Consider the following 19575-nt stretch of genomic DNA (forward strand, 5'->3'; position numbering starts at 1 on the left):
TGTGTCAGCTATCAGCTATGGATGTGTCAGCTATCAGCTATGGATGTGTCAGCTATGGATGTGTCAGCTATCAGCTATGGATGTGTCAGCTATCAGCTATGGATGTGTCAGCTATCAGCTATGGATGTGTCAGCTATGGATGTGTCAGCTATCAGCTATGGATGTGTCAGCTATCAGCTATGGATGTGTCAGCTATGGATGTGTCAGCTATTAGCTATTATTATGTGTATTTTGAAGAATGCCAGAAAACAAGATGAGCAAGATTGCTTGTGTGAGAACTGTGATCACGGTCTGTGATCATTATGCGTGAACTGTGATCACGGTCTACGATCCATTATGCGTGAACTGTGATCACGGTCTGTGATCCATTATGCGTGAACTGTGATCACGGTCTACGATCCATTATGCGTGAACTGTGATCGCGGTCTACGATCCATTATGCGTGAACTGTGATCGCGGTCTACGATCCATTATGCGTGAACTGTGATCACGGTCTGCGATCCATTATGCGTGAACTGTGATCACGGTTTGTGATCCATTATGCGTGAACTGTGATCACGGTCTGTGATCCATCATGCGTGAACTGTGATCACGGTCTGTGATCCATCATGCGTGAACTGTGATCACGGTCTGTGATCCATCATGCGTATCTGTATGCCGTCACCGTCAAGGTCCAAGGTGGTGAGTGTTTCAACAGAAAGTGGAGGGTCTTGTCCTCGCTTTCCCTTGTCACCAACTCATTGGAGGTTCCTGTGGAGAGGATAAGTAATCTTAAAAAGAGATAGTTTACTTACTTTATTTTGGACTTACAGATGATGTGGTTGTCGTTTCATAAAAAAATATTTAAAAATGAGTTCATTGGTTGGTTATGAACCCACATCCAGAATGTACTAACAAGAAAAAAAATCCCTTTATTCCAACTTAATCCCATATATTGTTACCTGCATACTGCCAGACCTAGAAATTGAACAGTCATATTTACACTGACGTCACTCGGGTTGGAAAAATCAGGTGGATTATGAAGTGTCGCTGCTGGCTCAGATCTTGGTTCCATGTGGTCCGTAGCTCCTACGTGGGGAGACTAAGTACATCCCCGAAGCCCACTAACACAGTAACTCTCTGTGACCATTTCACACCACAACCCTACCAGGAACACCTGATGCCCTGCTTCACCCTGGATATATTTACAGATATATTATATTTGTACATTATATTTGAATATTTGTATATTATATTTGAAATTTGTCTTCAAATCCCTCGTTTTCAAGAACTGACTCACAAAATAAAGATAATGTGGGTGATCCGTTTCGGTCTGAATACAACAGAAAATCTAATTTTCCATTTAAAAAGAAGACGGGAACAAGATCCAAGGGCCGGCTGGACTGAGTTTATTCCACAGTGACCTACCATGTGGAATACAGTGTGTGGGTCAGAGGGGTACTGGTGGTCCTGCAACCTGATCGCTCTGTGCCGAGCTGCTCTCCGGGCTCTCCTAGTGACTCGAACCTGGAAGGAGATAGTGATGTAAAGTCATATCTATTATAACAGCCAGTTGGCTGTCCAGTGTTCACTTACCTCTGCTGCTTTCTGTCACAGAACGACTTCAGCGACTGACACTCGATCTGCCAAAAGTCCAGAAAAATGAAAGGAGTTTTTGCCAAAACAATGTTAAGAATCAGATGTTACAGAATTGATTTCATAGCAAGCTAGCGAGGCAAGGTATAATATCACAAATAGAGGTACAGTTGAAGTCGGAAGTTTACATACACTTATGTTGGAGTCATTAAAACTCATTTTTCAACTCTTCCACAAATGTCTTGTTAATTAACAAACTATAGTATTGGCAAGTTGTTTAGGACATGTACTTTGTGCACGACACAAGCAATTTTTCCAACAATTGTTTACAGACATATTATTTCACTTATAATTCACTGGATCACAATTCCAGTGGGTCAGAAGTTTACATACACTAAGTTGACTGTGCCTTTAAACAGTTTGGAAAATTACAGAAAATGATGTAATGGCTTTAGAAGCTTCTGATAGGCTAATTGACATAATTTGAGTCAATTGGAGGTGTACCTGTGGATGTATTTCAAGGCCGACCTTCAAACTCAGTGCCTCTTTGCTTGACATTATGGGAAAATTAAAAGAAATAAGCCAAGACCTCAAAACAAATTGTCCACAATTCTGGTTCATCCTTGGAAGCAATTTCCAAACACCTAAAAGGTACCATGTTCATCTGTACAAACAATAGTATGCAAGTATAAACACCATGGGACCACGCAGCCGTCATACAGCTCAGGAAGGAGACGCATTCTGTCTCCTAGAGATTAATGTACTTTGTTGTGAAAAGTGCAAATCAATCCCAGAAAAACAGCAAAGGGACCTTGTGAAGATGCTAGAGGAACAAAAGTATCTATATCCACAGTAAAACGAGTTCTATATGGAAATAACCTGAAAGGCCGCTCAGCAAGGAAGAAGCCACTGCTCCAAAACCGCCATAAGAAAGCCAGACTACAGTTTGCAACTGCACATGGGGACAAAGATCGTACTTTTTGGAGAAATGTCCTCTGGTCTGATGAAACAAAAACAAACTGTTTGGCCATAATGACCATCGTTATGTTTGGAGGAAAAAGGGGGATGCTTGCAAGCCGAAGAACACCATCCCAACTGTGAAGCATGGGGGTGGCAGCATCATGTTGTGGGGGTGCTTTGCTGCAGGAGGGACTGGTGCACGTCACAAAATAGGTGGCATCATGAGGCAGGAGAATTATGTGGATATATTGAAGCAACATCTCAAGACATCAGTCCTTAAGTTAAAGCTTGGTCACAAATGGATCTTCCAAACGGACAACGACCCCAAGCATACTTCCAAAGTTGTGGCAAAATGGCTTAAGGACAATAAAGTCAAGGTATTGGAGTGGTCATCACAAAGCCCTGATCTCAATCCTATAGAAAATGTGGAGGCAGAACTGAAAAAGCGTAGGTGAGCAAGGAGGCCTACAAACCTGACTCAGTTACACCAGCTCTGTTAGGAGGAATGGGCCAAAATTCTCCCCAGGTATTGTGGGAAGCTTATGAAAGGCTACTCAAAAGGTTTGACCCAAGTTAAACAATTTAAAGGCAAGTTTCAAGAACTTTGAAAGTTTCTTCAAGCACTATGATGGAACTGGATCTCATGACCGCCACAGGAAAGGAAGACCCAGAGTTACCTCTGTTGCAGAGGATAAGTTCATTAGAGTTACCAGCCTCAGAAATTGCAGGCTAAATAAATGTTTCACAGAGTTCAAGTAACAGACAAATCTCAACATCAACTGTTCAGAGGAGACTGCATGAATCAGGCCTTCATGTTCGAATTGCTGCAAAGACCACTTCTAAAGGAACTTGCTTGGGCCAAGAAACACGAGCAATGGACCTTTTGTCTAATGAGTCCAAATTTGAGATTTTTGGTTCCAACCGTCATGTCTTTGTGAGACGCAGAGTAGGTGAACGGATGATCTCCATATGTGTGGTTCTTTTTTACATTTGCACAAATTTCTAAAATGTTGTTTTTGCTTTGTCATTATGAGGTATTGTGTGTAGATTGATGAGTGAAACAAATTATTCAATCTGTTTTAGAAGAAGGCTGTAAAGTAACAAATTGTAGAAAAAAAACTCAAGGGGTCTGAATACTTTCTGAATGGACCGTACATATTGCTCCTCATGTGCATTTAACGTGTCTATTTTCAAGGATAAAGCTAAGAACAATATAACAATATGGAAAGAAATTTAACAATTCCTTCAAGAACCGATATCATTCCCTAAAACCACAACCCTATGGAACAATCCTTGGATATCTTTTCAGAATTCACTGATAAATTGGCCCACATGGAAAACTTAAGGCATAGAAACCGTAAAAACATTATTTATTATTTTAATAACAAACAAAAAAAAAAAAAAAAAAACTTTATTTAACTTTGTAAAGAAGAATTTGTTCTTATTTGCTATGACGGCCTACCCCGGCCAAACCCAGAGAACGCTGGGCCAATGGGACTCCCAATCACGGCCGGATGTGATACATCCTGGATGTAAATGACTTGTTAGACTATACAATTATTTCCATGACAGAATTAAAAAGCAATTTTCAACTGACCAATGCAGACATCAATCTGAAATCTTTTGGACATCAAAGCAATATTGACGGGATCCTATTTGAGTCAGAAAATGATACTCATATGATAGATAAAATATACAAAACCGTCAAGTTAGTTGGATAAGCTAACAGTCTCATAGAAAAAAATATTAACTATTGGAACTAAGACCTAAAAATAACTGATATTGGCAAAAGGTGGAGAGAGTTTTGGAACATAACTAACAAAATTACAGTTAACTAAAATGTATGCTTGATCCAGTACAAACCAATATTCAGAATTCATTATACAAGTGACAATTCACAAAAAGTCATGTCTTACGTGTTAAACAATCAATGAAGCAATCATTTATGCCTTCTGTGAGTGATGAAGTCCAAACGTTATGGACGGAGTTAGAAAGTTGTCTATCAGAAGCTTTCAAATGCAAATTACCTTTTCAATCCATCTATCTGCATATATTCTACTGTGTTATTGACTTGTTAATTGTTTACTCCATGTGTAACTCCGTGTTGTCTGTTCACACTGCTATGCTTTATCTTGGCCAGGTCGCAGTTGTAAATGAGAACTTGTTCTCAACTAGCCTACCTGGTTAAATAAAGGTGAAATAAAAAAAATAAAAAAATTTAAAGGCACGGTACATGAAGGTGATGTGAGATGCCGTATGGGACCACTATTTTCTCGTCAAAAAAAAAAAAAAAAAAACTTTTTCGTATGTGGTGTGTTTTGTATTGGGATTGTAGCTCAGTGGGGTGTTCTAGATAAGTCTATGGCTGTCTGAAGCGGTTCTCAATCAGAGGCAGGTGTTTATCGTTATCTCTGATTGGAAACCATATTTAGGCAGCCATATTCTTTGAGTGTTTCGTGGGTGATTGTCCTTATGTCTGTTGTGTATTAGTTGGCACCAGTATTAGGCTGTTTCGGTTTTCGTTCATTGTTTTTGTAGTGTTTGTATTTTGATTCGTGTTTATTCAGTTCATTAAACATGGATCGTAATCTACACGCCGCATTTTGGTCCGACTCTCCTTCACACCTAGAAAACCGTAACAATGTATTTATTTATTTTAATTATGAGACCAAACAAGATGAGTTTGGCTACTGAGGGAACATGTAGGTTTGAGCAAGTATGATGTCATTAATGTTTGTTGAAATTCATGTACTTCTGAGTTGTTTTTTCTCATCATTCATCTTTTGAGTTGAAGCCAACGTCATGTCTAGATTCCCAGAGTCCATACCGTAGCATTAAAACTCTATGGCATACACATTTTGGCACTCACTGCCCAACAGGCTAACGGCATAGTTATGAGCCCCAGTTGACCATTTCAAAATGACCTTGTAGTCAAGTCTGTGGTAAGGGCGCCCTCTACTGTTTATAACTATGGAGACTGTTTGGTAGCCTAGGTGCAATAGAGCTATGGCTGCGACTAGCCGTAGAGTTCTAAACCTAAAGTGTAAGAGAGACGTGTTATCTCAACGACAGAGGCCTCGTTTGCTCTGCTGGGAGAGGACTGGGAGAACTGTATAAGAGAGTGATGGGGGGCGGACTACCACAGGGTGTCTACTAAATGGTCTATGGGAGGGTGTCTACTAGACAGGTACAGCAGGGTGTCTACGAGACGGGGTACAACAGGGTGTGGTCTATACCAATGTAGTTCAGAGCACTCAGACACAATCAATGGGTGTAAGGGGAGCAGGGACAGGACATGCTCACTCGAGTTTGCTCCTGGTTTTGGGCTTCTTCCTGGTGTAGTTATATATGGCCTGCTGGGATGGCATGACACTGCTGCCGGCCTCATGAGGGGGAGGGCGGATCCCTTTATTTAATACATTTTTATTTAACTAGGCAAGTGAGATGCAGTGCCTTAGACTGCTGCGCCACTCTTTACGTTTACACTGTAAAGGATATCAGTAAAATTCAATAGCTTATTCATTCCTACGAAGAGGAATGTTTCAAAACAACTGCAAGGGCTACAGTATGAATGAAATTGGTGGAAAAGAGTTACGATATTACAAATTGTTAGCAGTGAATCCCATTCAGAGCGCAATACCCTTATACTCCTCACACTAATTTCTGGACCTCGAAACCAGTTCCACTGCATTTTGTCATTCTCTCCCCCTAATCAGGGACAGATTTACACCTGGGACACTAGGCGGGAGTCATTTAATTATCAGGTAGAATAGAAAACCAGCAGGCTCGGGACCTCACAGGGTCAGAGTTGAGTACCCCTGCCTTATACAGAACTTTGATCAAATAGTGAAAATTGTTTAGCAAACATTTAGTTTCTTTTTGTCCTTGTTAGTTGGGATGGAGTGTGTTAATGTAGAGCAGTAGTGGGCACGTTAGGACATGGAAACTTATAATAAACTATCACGAGACTAATACTCTGAAACTAGTAGAAAACTCAAAGGGTTTTCATTTTAGGTGTTGCTATTTGTAAGACTACATCAACTACACGTCCAGTTTCAACATCAGAATCAACTACATGTACAGTTTCAACATCAGAAGCAACTACACGTACAGTTTCAACATCAGAATCATCAACTACACATCCAGTTTCAAAATTAGAATCAGCAGACAGAACCACAGAAACTATGACTAATATAACCGAATGAACATTTAACTGGTTTGTGAGTCAGAGGAACAGACAGCAGTGAGGTGTCCTGTAGAGGTCTTACAGACAAGACAGTGTTTGGGACTATGGCCTTACCCACCAGAGGAGCGAGACTGCTGAAGAGCCTGGTCGTCCCTGGCCACCTGGAAAACAAACAGACAGAGCAGTGAGGTGTCCTGTAGAGGTCTTACAGACAAGACAGTGTTTGGGACTATGGCCTTACCCACCAGAGGAGCCTGGTTTTGTCCCTGGCCACCTGGAAAACAAACAGACAGAGCAGTGAGGTGTCCTGTAGAGGTCTTACAGACAAGACAGTGTTTGGGACTATGGCCTTACCCACCAGAGGAGCCTGGTTTTGTCCCTGGCCACCTGGAAAACAAACAGACTGAACAGACAGCAAAGCACAAGGATGTTTATATTTAGCTGGAAATATAGCCAAACACACAGTTGCCCTTGAGAGGAAAGTGGTTTAGTACTTGACCCACTAAACATGCTATACAATAGCATTCAATACTAAACCGTGTATACACTAAACATTCTATACAATGTACACCAAACAGTGTACTGTATACACTAAACATTCTATACAATCTAAAGTTGTCTAGAAGGGATACGGCCTTTTCCAAAATTGACTTTTCATAGCGGTTGTAGAAAAATTACCATATGGTTAGGAGAATTACCATATGGTTAGGAAAAACGTTAGCTAAAATCAACTTTTGACATCCATTTGGACAAAACCTGTATACCATGTAGACCTGACCCTAGTCTACACTGAACAGTATATACAATAGGAATGGAATCAAGCTCAACAAATGCATGGTTTCATGCGTTTGATACCATTCCGTCCTATGGTCTTCACACAATAAATAGTATATATGCAGTACTCTGTCACCAAATTGACCTGGTACCTCTTCAAAGCGGTCAAGAATGTAACATTCTCTGACTTCCTGACATGTGACAAGTCTGTATACGTGGCACCAATAGTCTCAGTGACTTCGACAGTGACCTGAGGCAGTCAGACCTTAACACACATGCGGTGATGCGGAGACTCGAGGCAGCGCACACGTTTTCAGCGACAGGATCTGACCTCACAGGCAGTGGTTCCTTTGATCTCCAGAAGGTGGCAGGATTCCATCCTGATCTTGGACATGATCACCACATAACCAGTCAGTCAGTAGATCCAATGTCTTAATTATTACTACTCGTTGTCTCATTGAAAGCATTGCTCGATTAGCATTACAGCAGACATTGGGGGAAGGCCGTGACATATGACAACAACCAAATAGCCAACCTCAGTGTCAGAGCTGCCACCCAGTTTGAATAAATTTATACCAGTGAGGTTCCACTTCTTTCCCTATGATATGAGAACAAACAACCTTACTGCATTTGATGGCAATATGGTATACTGGACCTATATAAAGAGTACAGTATTGGTGAACCATTGAAACAGAGCATTTTGTTTTGATCACCGAGAAAGATGTTGTCAGAATCGTCTGTTTTACAGCAGAGATCTACAGCACAGAACGATCATTACTCCCATACTATATGTAACGCATTCAACTCTCCTATTGCCACGTGCCATGTAATGATATAGCTTGACAGAGTTGGCTACAGTACATACAGCATGGGACCAGGCTAAAGGAAGCCCACACTAGGGTTACGTTACCCCTTTGTGTGTGGTATTAGGAGGCTAATGGAAGCCCGCGTAGTGGGGTTACATTACCCCTTCGTGTGTGGTAAGGCTTACCTCTGCGCTGTCTGCTGTTGCCAGAATAGGGGACCTTGGCAGAAACAATGCTCATTTAAAAAAAAAAATCCTATGTGGTCCAATGTACCAGAAATAACCAGTGTCAGCGATTGGGTGTAGAGTGAAAGCGGAGTCAGGCAGGACACAGGTATAGAGTAACCTAACTGAGTTTACTCAAAGAATAAAGCAAAATTCCAAATAGGAACATACAACACACCACAACCACTAACGACATGAACAATCACAGACAGAACAGAAATGTATGTCAGATGGTTAAATAGGGAATGTAATGAGGGAATGTAAAACAGGTGTGTGTGTAATCAGACAAAACAAAACGAAACAGAAAAATGAATCGGTAGTGACTAGAAAGCCGGTGGCGTCGACCGCTGAACACCACCCGAACAAGGAGAAGGGCCGACTTCGGCGGAAGGCTTGACACATAGACTGCCACATATATCACAGGTCTCCATTGCAGCTAGCACATCGAGATCTACAGTGGCGAAATACATTTCATAAATTCATACATTCTTTTACAGTGGAAATGAATCCAGTATTCTGCAGTATAACCTGTATATTCTGTATCAGATCAGATCACAGTCTGTGATTAAAGAGCTGAACATATCTGAATGTAAGGTTTCCATGACATGCTGTATCAATGGCTGGTTTTCTGAAGATACTCTTTGCTGGGGGAAATAGAAGACTCGGGTGTAGCCTATATTCATAAGCCCTCTTCATTGGCTTCTTTACAAAGGAATTTGTAAAGCATTGTTCTAATAATTCAACCGTCACGTTAGGGGTTACCAGCAGTCATTTGCTTTCAAAGACCCTGTGGGTAGCGGCCAAGATGTCATGCTTGGAATCTTAGATGATCTGGCCCATGTTTCTCTTGGTCACATGTGGTGGGTGATAGGGTTGGACAGGTGAACAGTCAGAATGGTCTGATCATTACAGTCTAGAGAGAATCATGTTAAAGAATACTAATAATGTACTTCTCAGACAAAAGAAAGGCATGTAAACTGATTGAGAAAATATCCAGGGGTAATGATTCACTCACCACGCACGCTGTACCTAAAGACGTCCGCTCTGATCAAATGGATTGACTCCCACAGTGAATCCTGTAACACCAGAGGGCATGGCAAGGGCGTAAAACACAAACTCAGAAGTCTCATTTGTGACATTGTAATTTTGTAATGACCCATTAAAGTAAACACCAATGACATTAGCGCTGATGTACAGTGTTAGGGAGCAGTAAACTACATGTAATTCAACTAGTAATGTAACTACATTTTGCAGTAGCTTGGTGGTAGTTGAACTAAATTCTAATCTTGATAATGTGTTTTATAGTGAATACATTTTTGCCATGAAGCAGTGTCGCAAACATTTGGAACTGTACAGTAATTTATTTGCAAAATAAAATATGGGTGTAGTAGGCAAGAATTTCCTTTCTTTTTCGGCATCAGACCTGCCTAATTCTCACTTGAAACATTGTTTTTGTGTTTAAAAACTTCTCAGGGCTGCAATCCCGTTAACGGGATTGATATGACAACAGCCAGTGAAAGTGTAGAGCGCCAAATTCAAACAACAGAAATCTCATAATTAAAATTCCTCAAACATACATGTATCTTATACCATTTTAAAGGTAATCTTGTTGATCCCACCAAAGTTGTCACATCCTGACCTTAGTATTCTTTGTTTTCTTTATTATTTTGGTTAGGTCAGGGTGTGACATGGGTGATATATGTTTTTTTGTCTTATTCTAGGGTGTTTTTTACTGTCTAGGGGTATTTGTACATTTATGGGGTTGTTTTCATCTAGGTGTTTATGTTGGTCTATGGTTGCTTACATTGGTTCTCAATTAGAGGCAGGTGTTTATCGTTGTCTCTGATTGGGAACCATATTTATGCAACCATCTTCTTTGGGTATTTCGTGGGTTATGGTCTATGTTATACGTTAGCACATTGTTTATATAGCGGTCACAGTCGTCTAATTTGTTTTTGTTTAAGTGTTCTTCGTGGTCTTCATTAATTAAAGAAGAATGCGCTTTGGTCTACTCCATACGACGATCGTGACAAAAGTGTCCAATTTCAAATAGGCTTTACAGCGAAAGCACCACAAACGATTATGTTAGGTCACCGCCAAGTCACAGAAAAATCCAGCTATTTTTCCAGCCAAAGAGAGGAGTCATAAAAAGCACAAATAGAGATAAAATGAATCACTAACCTTTGATGATCTTCATCAGATGACATAGGACTTCATGTTACACAATACATGTATGTTTTTGTTCGATAAAGTTCATATTTATATAAAAAAATCTCAGTATACATTGGTGCGTTATGTTCACTAATTCCAAAAACATCCGGTCATATTGCAGAGCCACATCATTTTACAGAAATACTCATAAATATCAATGAAAATACAAGTGTTAGACATGAAAATACAGATACACTTCTCCTTAATGCAACCGCTGTGTCAGATTTCAAAAATTCTTTACGGAAAAAGCAAACCATGCAATAATCTGAGAACGGCGCTCAGAAAACAAATAGAGATATCCGCCATGTTGGAGTCAACAGAAATCAGAAATAACATTATAAATATTCACTTATCTTTGATGATCTTCATCAGACTGCACTCCCAGGAATCCCAGTTCCACATTAAATGTTTGATTTGTTTCGATAATGTCCATCCTTTATGTCCAAAGAGCTACTTTTGTTAGCACGTTTGGTAAACAAATCCAAAGTCATGGGGCGCGTTCCCTAGTTGCAGATGAAATGTCCAAAAGTTCCGTTACTGTCCGTAGAAACATGTCAAACAATGTATGGAATCAATCTTTAGGATGTTTTTAACATCAAACTTCAATAATATTCCAACCGGAGAATTCCTTTGTCTTCAGAAAAGCAAAGGAGCGCGAGCTACCTCTCATGTGACATGTGCGTGACTGCTGCCAGACCTCTGACTCAATCTTCTCTCATTCTCTCCCCCTTCACAGTAGAATCCTCAAACAAGTTTCTAAAGATGGTTAACATCTAGTGGAAGCCTTAGGAAGTGCAACATAACCAATAGCCCACTGTGTATTCAATAGGGGCTGGGTTGAAAATCGACCAACCTCAGATTTCCCACTTCCTGTTTGGATTTCTTCTCAGGTTTTTGCCTGCCGTATGAGTTATGTTATACTCATAGACATCATTCAAACAGTTTTAGAAACTTCAGAGTATTTCTATCCAAATATACCAATAATATGCATATATTAGCAACTGGGACTGAGGAGCAGGCAGTTTACTCTGGGCACCTTTTCATCCATACTCAATACTGCCCCTGCAGCCATAAGAAGTTTCAATAGGCTAAATTAGACATTCTGTAAACATCTGACTCCAGAGTGATCTTTTCACAAAATAATTTGGATGTAGTGTACTACTTTTTCAAAGTTACTTAGTTAAGTAAGTTAACTATATTTTTCTGAAGGGTAGCTTCCACTGTTCAGTTTGTTAAACTACATTTTCAGAGTAGCTTCCCAGTTGCTGCTGGTGTAGTCACATTTTGTCGGGTCAGTCTCACCTCTGGTATATTTGACAAAAAAGCTAGTGCGGGACGTTCCCAGGTTGAAGTCCTTCAGTTTCTCATCCTCTGACATTAACATCTGAATCTATAGACGCATATGAATTTATGTGTTATATACATAATTGTCTGAGAGGAATATCAGACCCAGTCAAACCCCATTGGGGAAGTACTTATGGCTGAGAGGAATATCAGACCCAGTCAAACCCCATTGGGGAGGTACCCATGGCTGAGAGGAATATCAGACCCAGTCAAACCCCATTGGGGAAGTACCCATGGCTGAGAGGAATATCAGACCCAGTCAAACCCCATTGGGGAAGTACCCATGGCTGAGAGGCATATCAGACCCAGTCAAACCCCATTGGCTGAGAGGCATACAGACCCAGTCAAACCCCATATGGCTGAGAGGAATATCAGACCCAGTCAAACCCCATTGGGGAAGTACTTATGGCTGAGAGGAATATCAGACCCAGTCAAACCCCATTGGGGAAGTACTTATGGCTGAGAGGAATATCAGACCCAGTCAAACCCCATTGGGGAAGTACTTATGGCTGAGAGGAATATCAGACCCAGTCAAACCCCATTGGGGAAGTACCCATGGCTGAGAGGAATATCAGACCCAGTCAAACCCCATTGGTGAAGTACTTATTGAGGAATATCAGAAGTCAAACCCCATTGGGGAGGTACCCATGGCTGAGAGGAATATCAGACCCAGTCAAACCCCATTGGGAAAGTACCCATGGCTGAGAGGAATATCAGACCCAGTCAAACCCCATTGGGGAGGTACCCATGGCTGAGAGGAATATCAGACCCAGTCAAACCCCATTGGGGAGGTACCCATGGCTGAGAGGAATATCAGACCCAGTCAAACCCCATTGGGAAAGTACCCATGGCTGAGAGGAATATCAGACCCAGTCAAACCCCATTGGGGAAGTACTTATGGCTGAGAGGAATATCAGACCCAGTCAAACCCCATTGGGGAAGTACCCATGGCTGAGAGGAATATCAGACCCAGTCAAACCCCATTGGGGAAGTACTTATGGCTGAGAGGAATATCAGACCCAGTCAAACCCCCATGGCTGAGAGGAATATCAGACCCAGTCAAACCCCATTGGGGAAGTACTTATGGCTGAGAGGAATATGACCCAGTCAAACCCCAGGAATATGGCTGAGAGGAATATCAGACACAGTCAAACCCCATTGGGGAAGTACCCATGGCTGAGAGGAATATCAGACCCAGTCAAACCCCATTGGGGAAGTACCCATGGCTGAGAGGAATATCAGACCCAGTCAAACCCCATTGGGGAAGTACTTATGGCTGAGAGGAATATCAGACCCAGTCAAACCCCATTGGGGAAGTACCCATGGCTGAGAGGAATATCTGACCCAGTCAAACCCCATTGGGGAAGTACTTATGGCTGACATGAGATGGACACAGTTAGCTTTAGAATAAGACGCGTGTCATAACTGCCACACATGTATCTTTATCTTACCTGGGGTATCATCCATATGTCGACGTGTCACCTTAAAGCTGGGATCTGCATAAGGTGAAAAACTGTTTGATCCAGCGCCTTTGTTAATGTTTACATTTTTTTGATGACAGCATGGTAAAAAAAATGTGCACTACCTATTCTGGTGTTCTAGCGTGCGTGCAATGATGTCATAGTGTCACGCCTTGGTCTTAGTATTTTGTGTTTTTAGTTAATTAGTTGGTCAGGCCAGGGTGTGACATGGGTTTATGTTATTGTGTTGTCGTATTGGGGTTTTTGTAGGCATTGGGATTGTGGTTGATTAGGGGTGTGTTTAGTTTAGGTTTGGCTGCCCGAGGTGGTTCTCAATCAGAGTCAGGTGATTCTTGTTGTCTCTGATAGGGAACCGTATTTAGGTAGCCTGGGTTTCACTGTGTATTTCGTGGGTGATTGTTCCTGTCTCTGTGTAGTTTCACCAGATAGGCTGTACTTAGGTTTCACATTCCGTTTTGTTGTTTTGTATTTGTCTCAGTATTTTCATGTAATTGTCAGTTGTTTCATTAAAAAACACGAGTAACCAACATGCTGCATTTCGGTCTGACTCTCTTGCGACAAACGAAGAACGCCGTTACACATAGAGGGGAAAAATACTATGTTCATTGTTTTAAGTAACTTCTTTGTTGTTGTAATATTCCAAACAGACGTGGCTGTTTCACCAAGTACAGATTCCAGCTTTAAGTTATCCATATGTCCACCTATGTCACCTTAAAGTGACTGCCCAATGAAAGTCTCACTTTTAAAAGTTAATATTCTGTTAACTCATATGACGACAATAACCAGCTGACAAACTGTCATGACCGGTACAGCCCTACTCATACCCAAATAATGTTGTTGACTCTTCCTATACTCATATTTGTGGCCAAAGGATACATACATTGGAGAAGAAACACTTCAAAAATCCCACTTCAAAATTGTATCTCAAACTGATTGTTTAAAAAAAATACTTGCTATTTTCTCATAGAACATGATGTAATTTCCCTGAGATGGCCAACCAGCGGTCTATTTGTGTTAAGGTTTTCTTCCGGTGAAGGAGAGGCGGACCAAAATGCAGAGTGGTTATTTCGATACATGTTTAATAAAAGATAAACACGAACAATACAGAACAATAAACTTACCGTGAAAACCTAAACAGCCTATTCTGGTGCAAACTAACACAGAGACAGGAACAATCACCCACGAAACACTCAAAGAATATGGCTGCCTAAATATGGTTCCCAATCAGAGACAACGATAAACACCTGCCTCTGATTGAGAACCACTCCAGGCAACCATAGACTTTTCTAGACAACCCCACTAACCACAATCCCATAACCTATACAAAACCCCTAGATAAAACACACCACATAAATAACCCATGTCACACCCTGGCCTGACCAAAATAATAAAGAAAACACAAAATACTAAGACCAGGGCATCTTAGTCCACTTACATTGCGTCCTTAGATTGGCAACCCTCACCGCCGACCTTGGCCTAGTAACCCTAACCAAGGGCCCCACTGGACTGAGGGGCAGCTCCGGACAGCTCGGGACTGAGGGGTAGCTCGGGACTGAAGGTGAGCTCGGGACTGAGGGGTAGCTCAGTACTGAGAAGAAGCTCAGGACTGAGAAGAAGCTCAGGCAGGTTGAAGGCTCTGGCAGATCCTGGCTGGCTGGTGGTTCTGGCAGATCCTGGCTGACTGGTTGTTCCGGCAGATCCTGGATGACTGGTGGTTCCGGCAGATCCTGGCTGACTGGTGGTTCCGGCAGATCCTGGCTGACTGGTGGTTCCGGCAGATCCTGGCTGACTGGTGGTTCCAGCAGATCCTGGCTGACTGGCAGATCCTGGCTGAATGGTTGATCCTGGCTAAATGGCGGATCCTGGCTAAATGGCGGATCCTGGCTAAATGGCGGATCCTGGCTAAATGGCGGATCCTGGCTGACTGGCGGATCCTGGCAGACTGGCGGCTCTGGCTGCTCCATGCTGACTGGCGGCTCTGGCTGCTCCATGCAGACTGGCGGCTCTGGCTGCTCCATGCAGACTGGCGGCTCTGGCAGCTCCATGCAGACTGGCGGCTCTGGCAGCTCCATGCAGACTGGCGGCTCTGGCAGCTCCATGCAGACTGGCGGCTCTGGCAGCTCCATGCAGACTGGCAGCTCCTCGCAGACTGACAGCTCTGGCGGCTCCTCGCAGACTGACAGCTCTGGCGGCTCCTCGCTGACTGACATCTCTGGCGGCGCTGAACAGGCGGGAGAATCCGGCAGCGCTGAACAGGCGGGAGACTCCGGCAGCGCTGAACAGGCGGGAGACTCCGGCAGCGCTGAACAGGCGGGAGACTCCGGCACCGCTGAACAGGCGGGAGACTCCGGCACCGCTGAACAGGCGGGAGACTCCGGCACCGCTGAACAGGCGGGAGACTCCGGCACCGCTGAACAGGCGGGAGACTCCGGCAGCGCTGAACAGGCGGGAGACTCCGGCAGCGCTGAACAGGAGGAAGGCTCTGGCAGCGCTGGACAAGCAGGAGACTCCGGCAGCGCTGAACAGGAGGAAGGCTCTGGCAGCACTGGACAGGCAAAGTGCACTGTAGGCCTGGTGCATGGTGCTGGCACTGGTGGTACTGGGCCGAGGACACGCACAGGAAGCCTGGTGCGGGGAGCTGCCACTGGAGGGCTGGTGCGTGGAGGTGGTACTGGATAGACCGGACCGTGCAGGCGCACTGGAGCTCTTGAGCACCTAGCCTGCCCAACCTTACCTGGTTGAATGCTCCCGGTCGCCGTGCCAGTGCGGCGAGGTGGAATAGCCCGCACTGGGCTATGCAGGCAAACCGGGGACACCGTGCGCAAGGCTGGTGCCATGTAAGACGGCCCAAGGAGACGCACTGGAGACCAGATGCGTAGAGCTGGCTTCATGACACTTGGCACGATGCTTACTCTAGCCCGGCCGATACGAAGAGCTGGTATGTACCGCACTGGGCTATGTATCCGCATTGGAGACACCGTGCGCTCCATAGTATAACACGGTGCCTGCTCGGTCTCTCTAGCCCCCCGGTAAGCACAGGAAGTTGGCGCAGGTCTCCTACCTGGCTTCGCCATACTCCCTGTGTTCCCCCCCAAGACATTTTTGGGGCTGACTCTCGGGCTTCCTTGCCAACCGTGTTCCCTCGTATCGCCGGCTCCTCTCTCCGGCTGCCTCTGCTCTCCTAAGTGCATCCACCAGTTCCCATGGGAGGCAATCTCTTCCAGCCAGTATTTCCTCCCAAGTGTAACAACCCTTGCCGTCCAAAACGTCTTCCCATGTCCATTCCTCCTTTCACTGCTCCTGCTGCCGCTGCCTGTCACCACGCCGATTGGTCCTGTTGTGGTGGATGATCCTGTTAAGGTTTTCTTCCGGTGAAGGAGAGGCGGACCAAAATGCAGCGTGGTTATTTTGATACATGTTTAATAAAAGATCAACACGAACAATACAAAACAATAAATGTAACGTGAAAACCTAAACAGCCTATTCTGGTGCAAACTAACACAGAGACAGGAACAATCACCCACGAAACACTCAAAGAATATGGCTGCCTAAATATGGTTCCCAATCAGAGACAACGATAAACACCTGCCTCTGATTGAGAACCACTCCAGGCAACCATAGACTTTTCTAGACAGCCCCACTAACCACAATCCCATTACCTATAAAAAAAAAACCTAGACAAAACACACCACATAAATAACCCATGTCACACCCTGGCCTGACCAAAATAATAAAGACAACACAAAATACTAAGACCAGGGCGTGACAATTTGTGGGAATATTTTTCCTGCGTGGTATACGCTCACACCATTCTTTTCTTGGGGTATGTCCACACCATTCCAACACAGAAAAGCTGTTTTTTAACATAAGTTTTTTTAAATTGAAAGGAAAACTATTTTATTCATGTTGTTAATAATTATAGGCAATATATCATATAAATATGGAAACACTGGGCAGGTACTGTCACGATTGTTCCTGCTCCCCCTTTCTGGCGCTCGAGGCTGCTCATCATTACGCAAACCTGTCACCATCGTTACGCGCGCAATCGTTTCATCGAACTCACCTGGACTCCATCACGTCATTGATTGCCTCCCCTATATCTGTCACTTCCTCAGTTTCATTCTTGTGTCTGCATTGATGCTGTTTTGTTTCTCTTGTCCAGATGCTGGTCTTGTTTAGGTTCATGTCTATTTATTATTAAATCCTCACCCTCTACTTGATTCCCATCTCCCAGCGTCTGTAGTTACTGAATTGTTACAGGTACTTTAAGTCATCCATATGACAGCATCTACTGACTTTGGATCAATGACTCAGGAACTGCTGCTGTGCTTGTTTCAGTGGTATACAGAAACACTCTGATGCAGGGGAATGTGACATCACCACAAGGGAGAAGGATCATTATCTAACCATGTGGGAGACATATCCTTATCTAACCATGAGGGAGACCGATCATTATCTAACCATGAGGGAGACTGATCATTGTCTAACCATGAGGGAGACAGATCATTATCTAACCATGAGGAAGATTGATCATTGTCTAACCATGAGGGAGACAGATCATTATCTAACCATGAGGGAGACAGATCATTATCTAACCATGAGGGAGACAGATCATTATCTAACCATGAGGGAGATAGGTCATTATCTAACCATCAGAAACTGTTGTTCTGTGTGATATATTCTTTACAGAAATAGTACAACTTATTTAAATTGCTTGTGCAACTAGAGGTGGGTGTTTGAAATGTTTTGAAAATAATGTGGAACTAGCCTTGTTTCATCTCCAAAACAGATGTTCACTTCATTGAGAAAAGTTGTATTTTTTGACAGGTAAGACATGCATGTATTGTTGACCCCAAATAACAACATTCAACTTTGACTACCACTATCAGCAGTTAATTTCTTCATGGGCTAGTGAAGAACTCAGAGTCTACACAGTATGAGAAACATTATGTCTCTATCGTTTATTGCGTTGAAGCTCTCTGCAAAAGCTGGGTTGGTGAACATTTACATACATTTACATTTAAGTCATTTAGCAGACGCTCTTGTCCAGAGCGACTTACAAATTGGTGAATTCACCTTCTGACATCCAGTGGAACAGCCACTTTACAATAGTGCATCTAAATCATTTAAGGGGGGGGGGGGTGAGAAGGATTACTTATCCTATCCTAGGTATTCCTTGAAGAGGTGGGGTTTCAGGTGTCTCCGGAAGGTGGTGATTGACTCCGCTGTCCTGGCATCGTGAGGGAGTTTGTTCCACCATTGGGGGGGCCAGAGCAGCGAACAGTTTTGACTGGGCTGACTTGTTGTCCAGCTCATTCCTGGACCTCGCTATGGTCATTCGACAGAGTGCTTCAGAGAGGACCACCTGCATCTCATAGTCTGAACAAAACCACTGCCTACGTCACATTCCCAGACAACTGTCCATTTTTCACAAAATGAGTTTTATGCCATAAAAACAATAACTGAAACATTTGTGTGATTCACCGCCCACGTTGAATTACTTTTGCGAATTGCTCGCTGAAAAAAAAGACCAACTGAACCACAATTCTGAGGATGTGGGTGAGTGATGTCATGACTGTATTGGTAAATCCTAATGTGAAAACTAAATTAAAGGAGGAAGATGATGAAACAAGTTGTCTGCATCTATCCATACAAGGTTGGAGAATTCAGATCCATAGTCAATGTGGACATAACCTACTGGGTCGTGTTCATTAGGGCATGCAACGGGAAAACATTTTGAAGCGGTTTGCAAAGGAAGTCCAGATACAGTAGTATCTATTCCGTCTATTTTCTTTCGCTTGGTGCCTAATGACCATGACCCTGCTGAGGAAAAGAAAATGCAGACAGTGTAGACAATCTATCCGCTAGGGGGCAATACATTCTCAGACATCACAGTCAATGTTGGATCTCTCTCTCTCTCTCAGTCTCTCGTCCTCTCCATCATAGTATACCTTCTAATCACAGGAATCTGGCATGACTGAAAACGTGCAGGAGTAGACAATGATCTTTGGCCA

General features: G+C 43.2%; 1 long non-coding RNA gene across 1 annotated transcript; it reads right to left on the minus strand.

Moving 5' to 3' along the window:
* Window positions 1–820: 820 nt before the first annotated feature.
* On the minus strand, window positions 821–7132 carry LOC135523216 (uncharacterized). Its single transcript, XR_010452799.1, has 5 exons — window positions 7080–7132; window positions 6967–6995; window positions 6840–6882; window positions 1576–1622; window positions 821–1506 (listed from the first exon to the last, which is right to left on the minus strand). It is a non-coding gene; the product is annotated as an uncharacterized LOC135523216 (long non-coding RNA).
* Window positions 7133–19575: the final 12443 nt, after the last annotated feature.

Source organism: Oncorhynchus masou, chromosome 30, assembly GCF_036934945.1.
Source record: "Oncorhynchus masou masou isolate Uvic2021 chromosome 30, UVic_Omas_1.1, whole genome shotgun sequence".
NCBI classification, from domain to species: Eukaryota; Metazoa; Chordata; class Actinopteri; order Salmoniformes; family Salmonidae; genus Oncorhynchus; species Oncorhynchus masou.